Source organism: Aegilops tauschii, chromosome 3 (genome assembly GCF_002575655.3).
Source record: "Aegilops tauschii subsp. strangulata cultivar AL8/78 chromosome 3, Aet v6.0, whole genome shotgun sequence".
NCBI lineage: Eukaryota > Viridiplantae > Streptophyta > Magnoliopsida > Poales > Poaceae > Aegilops > Aegilops tauschii.
The window spans coordinates 212,641,897-212,652,652 of NC_053037.3; positions in this window are offsets into that span (position 1 = coordinate 212,641,897).

A 10,756-nucleotide genomic window follows, 5' to 3' on the forward strand; every position below is an offset into this window, starting at 1 on the left:
GGTACCGCACCTCCCGAATGACACCAGCATCATGCAGCTTGCGGGTTTCTTGGATAATGAATGACTGCTTCTGTATGGACTGCCGCCGTGCCTTCTGCTTCACTGGCCGTACGTTAGGGCACACCCTCAGGTGATGCTCTATTATTCCCCTCGGGATTCCAACCAGATACTTGGGCTCCCACGTGAACACTCCCTTGTTCACGCGCAAGAAGTTGACCAACGCCTTTTCTTGATCTAGAGGAAGGCTGGCGCCTATGGTGAAGGTGGCACCTGATGCTCCGTCTTCATCGACCGGCACATGCTTCGTCTCGGCCCGATCTTGAGAGAACAGCTGCTTCTTCTTTGCTGGCGCAGCCCCTGTGACCTATGGGGCCCCTTCCTCAGTCGGGCGCACTGCTCCTGCGGCCCTGAAGGCGAGCTTGAGGGCCGTCAGGGCTTCCTTGGTGTCTCTGGCCACGGTGAGGAGCCGCTGCTCCCTGGAATCTTCATGAGGTTGTAGGCAGGGTGAGAGGGCTGGGTACCCGAGGATGGCGTTGTACAAGAGGCTGATGCGGGCGATGTCGAAGTCGATAAGCTCGGTGCGGTAGTTGTCGCGGGTGCCGAAGGTGATGGGCAGGCGTATCTGCCCCAGGGGGCTGGTGGAGCCATCGACAACCCCGGAGAATGGCTTGGTGGGGCGGAGCCGGCCATGCAGTACGTGAAGCAAGCCGAAAGCTTCCACGGAGAGCACATTGAGGCCGGCTCCACCGTCGATGAGGGTCTTGGTAACTGCCACACTGCAGATGGTGGGGGTGCAGAGCATCGGGAGTGTGCCTGCGCCCGCGGTGGTCGTTGGGTGGTCCCTCGATTCAAAGGTGACGTCGGCATTGGGCGCCGCCCACCCCGGAGGAGCTCCCTGTTGCATGCGGGCTGCGCCCACTTGGCGGAAGAACTGCTTGACGTGGCGGCCCGAGGGCGGTGCCTGTGAGCCGCCGAGGAGGGCTGCGACGGCGAGGGGCGCTGGTGCCACGAAGCGGACGACGAAGAGGCCACGCAGCTCCTCCCAGGAGGCCATAGAAGATCCCGGCAGGCTAAGCAGCCAGGCGCACTGTACACCAGCAAGGGCCATGGGAAACCAGTTCACCATGACCTTGTCGTCCCCACCGCCACACAAACGGCCTCCTCGTACGCCTGGAGAATGGCTGCTGGGTCCGACGCGCCGTCATAGCAGGGCGACATCTCCGGCCTGAACTTGGGTGGCCATTGGACTTGTTGTAAGGCGGGGGGGAAGGCCCGGAGGCCCACGGCGCCTCCATGCACGCTCGTTGGGGGAGTCCTGGATTATGGGGTCCTCGGGTGTCCGGGCTATGTGATATGGGCAGGACAGATGGGCAGTGAAGGTACAAGGAAGAAGGCCTTCCCCCGTGTCCAGATGGGACTCTCCTTTGCGTGGATGGCAAGATTGGCATCCGGATGTATAGTTTCCTTTCTTTGTAAACCGACTCTGTACAAGCCTAGGCCCCTCCGGTGTCTATATAAACCGGAGGGTTTAGTCCGTAAAGGCTATCACAATTTGCATAGGCTAAGCAACTAGGGTTTAGCCAGTACGATCTCGAGGTAGATTGACTCTTGTAACCCCTATACCCATCAAAGTCAATCAAGCATGAAGTAGGATATTACCTACATTAAGAGGGCCCGAACCTGGGTAAACATCGTTTCCCCTTGTCTCCTGTTACCTTCGATCCTCAAACGCACAGTTCGAGATCCCCTACACGAGATCGGCCGGCTTTGACACGGACATTGGTGCTTTCATTGAGAGTTCCGGTGTGCCGTCGACAGAAGGTTCGATGGCTCATTCGATCATCTACAACGATGTTGTTTCAGGGGAAACTTTCCTCCCCGATCAAATTTTTTTGTTTGGCGGCTTCGCTCTGCGTGCCAACTCAATTGGGCACCTCGAACAGATCGACAACTACGCCCCTGGTCATCGGATCACTTTTGGGAACCTGAATTATGTCGCTGATATCTGAGGAGACTTGATCTTCGAAGGGTTCGCGGCCCCGACCACTGCTCTGGCCTTAGATCCGGAGCAAACTACCCGGTCCGAAGATGGGAGTTTGGAGCCCACCGGACCCTCTGCTATTACGAGGCTCGCTACCGAAGACCCGAAGGCGATTGTGTCATCGGCAAGCCCGGAGTCAAACTGAGTTCCCCTTATCATTGAAAAGCCGGACTCGCTCCGAATTCTCGAGGTCCATGCCAAGTGAGCATGGCCAGGAGGTTTTTGCCCTGACTAGCTCCGCGGACTCTCGTTTCCCCGTCCAATCCTCGCTCTTAAACGAAGCTCTGGACTAAATGCGATCCCTCGTCATTACAGAGGAATCACCTCCAAACTACGCCCAACCCGGATTTGGGGCTGAGAGTAGGGAATTTTACGTCCCACCCACCACCCACTTTATAGCCATTGTCGAAGACTTAACCGACATGCTGGATTACGCCTCCAAAGACATCGACGACATAGACGACGATGCTGGAGACAAACAAAGCCAAGACCCGCTGTTCGCCGGGCGCTGGACGGCTACCTCCACATATGATGTGTATATGGTGGATACACCCAAAGAGGACGATGACGAAGGTAGGAAATATTCGATCGAGGATAAACCCGCGGATGCACCACCGAAACGTCGACGTCAGCGACGCCGCTCAACATCACGTCACGTAAAGGAAAGTAATACCGGCACCGGAGACGATAACACTCCGGGCAATGCCGAAGACCCCGAAGACCCCATTGAGCCTACGTCCGAACAGGACGAACGGGAGGAGGGGCAAGTTAACCCAGACGAGTAGGTTGGGAATGAGGATTCAGAAGATAGTAACTATCTACCGATCGCCGAGGACGACGTCAGCCTCGGCAATGAAGACTTCATCATGCCAGAGGAACCCCTCGAGCAAGAGCGCTTTAAGCGCCAGCTAATCGCCACAGCGAGAAGCCTAAAAAAGAAACAACAACAGCTCCAAGCCGAACATGATACACTCAACGACAGGTGGACCCAAGTCCTAGCTATCGAGGAATACGGCCTCGAGCGCCCATCAAAGAGTTATCCGAAGCATCAGCTACTACCACAATTCGACGACGAGGCCCTTGAGCCAATACCTTCAAGATATGACCGCGCCGATGAACCAGACCAACCACCACGTGGGCGAGATAAAGCGGCTACCTACGCCGAACACCAACTCGCACCACCTCGCCGTAGAGGCAGAGAGGTAGCGGCTCCATGATACACCTACGACAGGACCTGGGAAATAGAGCACGCCAAGCTAGATAAATCTATGGATCAAGGGGGCGTGCCCCAATGCAAGAAGATGGCCATCAAGCCTGGCGCGATAGGCACAACCTCACCCGGGCTAAAAACCAAACATGAATGTCATCTGAACTGCATCGTGACGTTGCCTGATACAGAGGCGCCACACACCCCTTATGCTTTACCGATGAGGTAATGCAGCACAAATTTCCTGAAGGGTTTAAACCCGTAAATATTGAATCATTCGATGGCACGACTGATCCCGCGGTATGGATTGAGGATTTCCTTCTCCATATTCATATGGCTCGCGGTGACGATCTCCACGCCATCAAATACCTCCCCTTAAAGCTGAAAGCACCAGCATGGTGTTGGTTAAATAGCCTTCCAGAGAACTCCATCGATAGCTTTGGAGGATGCCTTTCGAGACAACTTCCGAGGTACCTACGTCTGGCCTCCGGATGCCGATGACCTCAGTCATATAGTACAGCAACCTGAAAAGTCAGCCCGAAAACTCTGGACTAAGTTCTTAATTAAAAAGAACCAAATCGTCGACTGTCCGGACGTTGAAGCCCTCGCGGCCTTTAAACATAGCGTCCATGACGAATGGCTCGCCCGACACCTCAGCCAAGAAAAACCGAAGTCCATGGCAGCTCTTACCGCACTCATGACCCGCTTTTACGCGAGAGAAGATAGCTGGTTAGCTCGTAGAAGCAATAGTACCAGCGACCCTGGCACCTCCGAAGCCAGAGACGGCAACGGTAGGCCACAACGCAATAAACACAAGCGTCGAAGCAACAATGAAGATACCGAAGGCACGGCGGTCAATGCCGAATTCATTGGCTCTAAATCCGGTCAGCGGAAGAAGCCATTTAAAGGAAACAAAGATGGTCCATCCATTCTGGAAAAAAATACTCGATCGGCCTTGCCAGACTCATGGCACCCCTGACAAGCCTACCAATCATTCCAACAGAAATTGTTGGGTCTCTAAACAGGCCGGTAAGCTAAACACCGAACATAAGGGGAAAGGGCGGCCAAGCGAGGACGATGAAGAGCCTCGCCCACCGAACACAGGGGGGCAAAATAAATTTCCCCTTGAGATAAAAACAATGAATATGATATATATCACTCATATCCCCAAGAGGGAGGGCAAGCGCGCACTAAGGGACGTCTACGACATAGAGCTAGTCGCCCCAAAATTCAACCCCTGGTCGGCTTGTCCGATCATCTTCGATCGTAAGGACCACCCGACCAGTATCCGTCACGGAGGTTCGGCAGCTTTGGTCCTTGATCCCATCATCGACGGAGTCCATCTCACCCGAGCCCTCATGGACGGTGGCAGTACTCTTAACTTGATTTATCAAGACACGGTCCGCAAAATGGGTATTGACCCATCAAGAATCAAGCCTACTAACACCACCTTCAAAGGAGTGATACCTGGCATAGAAGCCCGCTGTACGGGATCAATAACATTGGAAGTAGTCTTTGGTTCACCGGAAAGCTTCCGAAGCGAAGACTTGATCTTCGACATCGTCCCCTTCCGCAGTGGTTATCATGCACTTCTCGGACGAACCGCCTTCGCTCGCTTCAATGCGGTCCCGCATTATGCTTACTTAAAACTCAAAATGCCTGGACCCCGCAGCGTTATCATAGTTAATGGAAACATGGTGCGCTCCCTCCGTACCGAGGAGCACACCGCGGCCCTCGCAGCCGAGATACAGATGGGCCCTATCAAGCCGCACACTTCATCGGCCATCAAGCCCCCGGACACTCTCAAACGAGTCCGGTCTACCCTGCAGAACGATAACTCGGGCCATCCAGAGCTGGACTAGCAATTCCGCCTCCATCAATGCCCCCATCCAATCGCGACATATGTACCACGTGTGCATAACTACGGACTCAAAATACCTTGGGCAACGAGGGAGGCACACTAAGGATGAGGTCTATAATACAGCTCGACCCTATTCAGACCTTAACCTTCTTCTTCTTTTACCCCTTCTTTTTTCTCTTTTCTCTCATATTTCAGGTTCTTTAAAATCTAAATCACTTTTCGGTGGTACAAGGGCTCTTTCCCAGGCCCCTTCTACATACACGATCGTTGATCCTTTCAAAGGATCCTACACCAAGGTGAAAAGCGGCGCAGACGTGCGGCAGGGTGTCCAAAGGATCTTCAAGACCACCTTTTCTTTTTTAGGACCTGTATACAGCTTTCCCTTGAGAGGTTCCGCAGACCCTTGAGAGGTTCAAACTCTGGGGTGCGTGTGAAAAACTCGTCCTCCCCAGTCTGCCTACTCGCTAATCTCACGGCCTAGCTCGAGGAACTGAATGTAGAAAGGACACAACAGTTTATCCTGGTTCGGGCCACCTTGTGGTGTAATACCCTACTCCAGCTTTGTGGTGGATTGCCTCAAGGGGCTGAGGATGAACTAGTACCGTGGTCGAATAGCCTCAGGAGGTGAGGTGTTCTTGTGCTCGATGAGCTGGTGGGTGTGAGGATGATCTGATGGATCTGTCCCCTCTATGGTGGTGGCTAAGTCCTATTTATAGTGGCCTTGGTCCTCTTCCCAAATGTAGGCGGGAAGAGATCCCACAACGGCCAAATTCAAAGGGGGACAGCTAACACAAGCTATCCTGACAAAAGTAGTCTTTGCCTGCAAAAGCCTCTGGTCGTGACGCCGTGGTGGGCCCGGCGATGACCTCCGTCCTGCCGTCCTGGCGGTCTTGGTCTTGTTGCACCAGAATGGAAACCTTTGACTGATCCCTCGGGAGTCCGCGAGTGCTCTTGCCTCCTTAGCATCAAAGAGGAAACTGGTACACTGTGCCCGCTGGGTCTTGAGTTGTTGATGTTGAAGCTGGGTCGTACAAGGCCGTTGATGGAGCCACGTCTTGGGCCGCAGGCAGTCAAGTCTGGGTACCCCCGGTCCCAGGACGCCGACACAAAGTGATGGACTTACTGGTCCTCGGCGATGTAATCCCTCTTCCTATCCAAGATCGCGGTGCCTCCGAGCCTCCTGGGCATAGGCTTCGCCACATCTTCAGGGGCGGACGAGCGGCCGGCTCTGCGACGGCGGCAGCCGGCGACGAGGTGGCAGCACCGCCCAAGGGAAGCAACTCCGTCCTGCCCTTCTTCGGGGTCCCCTCCCTCAGCCTCTTCGGAGGGGCCCCGGACCTGGTGGCAACCTCGGTGGAGCGCGGTGACCCCCCGATCAGGTACTCGTTAGCGTCGTCATCATCACAGAAGGCGCGAAGGAGCTCCTAGTCTCCCTCCTCCTCTTTCTCCCCGGAGTGCTCGCCGGAGGAGACCAGCACCAGGGAGCTAGGGGGCTGGGAAGGCTACAGCGGCACGAGCCCCCGCTCGTTGAAGACAGGCATGGCGGCGGCCACCTTCTCCCCGTCGTCGCGACGGTACAGTGGGAGATGAGTTTCTAGGGGGCCGCCCTGGTCCTTCTCAAGCAAAGTGTGCACGGCCTTGCTCAGCTCCTCGTCAGTCAGGTCGCCCGGTGTCGCGGGATATCCACGGCCACCTATGGGACCAGGAGGCCCCTTGCTAGTTCGGCTGGGGGACGTCGCGTTGCACAAAGAGCATACCAGGGCACGACAGCACGGCAGAGAGCACACAAGCAATTTACCCAGGTTCGGGCCGCCGCGAGGCGTAAAACCCTACTCTTGCTTTGGTGGATTGATGGTGGAATGGAGGTGGTGAAGCATAGTACACTTGCCCGGCAAGGGTTGCCTTAGGGCAGTAGCGACTACGCGTGTATGGGGGTGTGGGTTCCTCAACTTTCCAACCCTTCCTACGGGTGCCATGGGCCTCCTTTTATAGATCAAGGGGTCACCACAATGGCAAAGTAGTCCTTATGCACTAATATGATAGCAAACAGTGCTATCATACCTAACTCTGCGGGCTGACAGGACGCATTAAATGCACCGCTTAGTGTCACATCACTGGTTGCCCGGACACGTCACAGGACGAGTGTCATCTATAGGTTTCTTCTGTAGGAAATGGTCGCCATGTGGCGAATGGCTGCCACTTAATCACCTTGCGGTTTGACACCGCATTGATTGACGACGTGGGTCATGCTTGGGTGGTTGGTGAGGTAGTTTTGCCTCCCCGAGCCCTGGCAGGCCCTGCTGGGGTGTGATCGTTTTGTAAGTACAGTGGGGTTTTTCACCCAAACTGCAAGTCTCGTGTTCTCCTCAGGGACTAGGCGACAGCAACTATATTCGGCTAAAGCTAGGTAATACAATTCAGATGATAGGAACAGAAAATAAACCTAAACTATCAAGATTATCGCCAATGAAAATGCGGATAAGCGAAGGTAGATTCAGATTTTACTAACTTTCTTTTTGGTATTTTGTAATACTTGAGAAATTAAGATACTAACACAAGCTAACATCAATGACAAGAGATGTAAAAAGGACATGAACATAACACACACATATGTGTATATATCACAAGAACAATAAACTGAACACTAATCATCAGCACACAACAATATTTTTGATGAATTACACACACACATGTACTAGCAGAATACTAATTGATAGAACCAAAATATAATAGATCAAGTATCCCCCAAAGTAACAAAGCCTCAACTAGTCAGATCTCAGATCACATACACCATATTATACAAGTACTTAAACAGAGCAGACAACAGGTTGCAAGTACACTTCAAATCTGAATATTAAATGTCATACACTTCTAAATTTTACAGAAGTTTCAGAGAGAGAGAGAGAAGCAGTAAGGATTCGGATACAGAGAAGTGCAAAAGCAAGCTAAGGGAGGAAGGAGCAGTAGCAGCAGCAAGTTAGGAGCAGCAGGGGACGCAGGAGACAAGAAGCAGCAGTAGTGGTGCAGCAAGATAGGAGAAGAAGAACAGCAGCAGGCGTGTAAGAATGTGACGCCCGGATAATTAAGCTACAGTAATCCCACGTTAACGATGCCACGTCACCCTGTTTACTGTTGATAAACTCTCGATAGCTCAGAACCGAAACAAATTCAAAATTTAAATAAAAGCAAACAACAAAAGTTTTCAAATGTTAAAACTAAAATGTTCAGATTGTGACAAATATTGCGTAGGTAGTTATGGTGTAGAACCCATATTTAAAATAAAATATTTAAATGCACGATAGTAGATAAAACCGCGGCCAAACAATTTTTTAAATGCTTTTAAATACTAAACAAATATTAAACTAATTCTTTTGGTCACCAAGTTTGTTGAGGAGGTGGCCTACGTTAATTTGCTAATTGAGGAGCTGGGGTTATACTTTTGTAAAATGGTTTGCTAACTAAAATAAATAAAACAAAAGAAAAAGAATAAAAATAAAAAAAGACTAACTAACTAAATAAATATAAGAAAGCACCCATCCTCCCACTGGGCTCCGGCCCAGCAGGCCGCCATTCCAACTGGGCAAAGGCCCAACCGGCCGGCTCTCCCCACTCCCTTATCCCCTTCCCCACTCCCCCAAACCCTAGCCACTACCGCACAGACCCCACTCCCCCTATCGGTCCACCCCCTCCCCTCGATCCCCCACGCCTCTCTCCCCTCCCTCGCCTGGATCGGGGCGGAGGGCCCCGACCCCTTCACCGCGACGCCGCCGCCCGGTGCCTCCCGCTACCTCGCCGCCCCGTCCCGACCTCGTCGTTGCTGGATCCCGTCGGACTGCCCGTCCCCGACTATCCCTCGCCGTCTTCGTCGCCCGCCACCTCGCCGCTGGATCGACGCCCCGCCGCTTGCCGTCGACGCTCGCCTCCCCGACCCCCTCCCCGGCGGACTCCGTCGAGCCTCGCCGGCGAACCCCTGCATCGGAGGTGAGCAAACTCCCCTCTCCTCTCTGTATCCCTCGCACACGCGTCCCTAGTCCGTCACCGCGGTCGACGCACTCCGCGCACGCCCCTGACCATCGCCCTGTACGCGCGCCGACCGCGCTCACCGTGGCCTCGCCTCACCCGGCGTGCCGTCGCGCACGCCCGCACTCGCGTCGAGCCGCACCCGCCGTGCTGCTCCTTCCTGGAGCGCTCACAACTGCCGTGGCCCGCACCACCACAGCCTCCCCTGCCGCTGCTCCACGCCGGCACGCCGCCCTGGCCCCCCTGCTCCCTGCGACCGGCCTACCGTGGTCGCCGGAGCCCCGCAGCGCCCAAATCGGGTGCGCCCCGCGGGCTAGTGCCCGTTCGGGCTGTGCCCGATAGCCTAGCACCCGATTGCCCCCCTGGCCCAATGACAAGTGGGGCCCAGCCCCTGAGAACGTTTATAAAAAAAGAAAAAAGAGAATTAAAAAATATAAAAATATATTAATAATAAAAAAATTAATTAATTCACTTAATTAATTTTGATTAATTAAACTAAACAACTAATTAAACTAGTTAAACATTAGTTACCTAATTAACCTAATTAGCTAATTAAGTAGTCAATGACAGTGGGGCCCACCCCTAATTAATCCTGATTAGGTTAATTAATATGTTTAATTAAAATGTGTCACTGACCAGTGGGACCCACTGGTCAGGTTGACCAGTCAACCCTGTTGACTGCTGACGTCAGCATGACATCATGCTGATGTCATAAATCCACTTTCGAATTAAATTAATTCTGTTAATTCTAAAAATGATTCAAATCTTTAAAAATTAATATAAAATAATCTGTAACTCGGATGAAAATACTTTGTACATGAAAATTGCTCAGAACGACGAGACGAATCCGGATATGCAGTCCGTTCGTCCGCCACACATCCCTAACATATCGAACTCGCAACTTTCCCCCTCTGGTTCATCTGCCCGAAAACGCGAAACACCGGGAATACTTTCTCGGATGTCCCCCCCCCCTTCGCCGGTATCACCTACTACCGCGTTTGGGCACACCTAGCATCACGCTTTGTCATGTCATGCATCTGTTTGCATTGTATTCATTGTTTCTTCCCCCTCTTCTCTCCGGTAGACTACGAGACCGACGCCGCTGCTGGTGCCCCGACCGACTACGCTGTTGACGACCCCTCCTTCTTGCCAGAGTAATCAAGCAAGCACCCCCCCCTTGATCACCAGATATCGCTTATTCTTCTCTATACTGCTTGCATTAGAAGAGTGTAGCATGTTACTGCTTTCGGTTAATCCTATTCTACTGCATAGCCTGTCATTGTTGCTGCAGTTGTTACCCTTACCTGCTATCCTACTGCTTAGAATAGGATGCTAGTTTTTTCCATCAGTGGCCCTACATTCTTGTCCGTCTGTCATGCTACTACTGGGCCGTGATCACTGCGGGAGGTGATCACGGGTATATACTATATACTTTATATACATGACACATGTGGTGACTAAAGTCGGGTCGGCTCGTTGAGTACCCGCAAGTGATTCTGATGAGGGGGCTGAAAGGACAGGTGGCTCCATCACGGCAGAGGTAGGCCTGGGTTCCTGACGGCCCCCGACTGTTGCTTTGTGGCGGAGCGACAGGGCAGGTTGAGACCACCTAGGAGAGAGGTGGGCC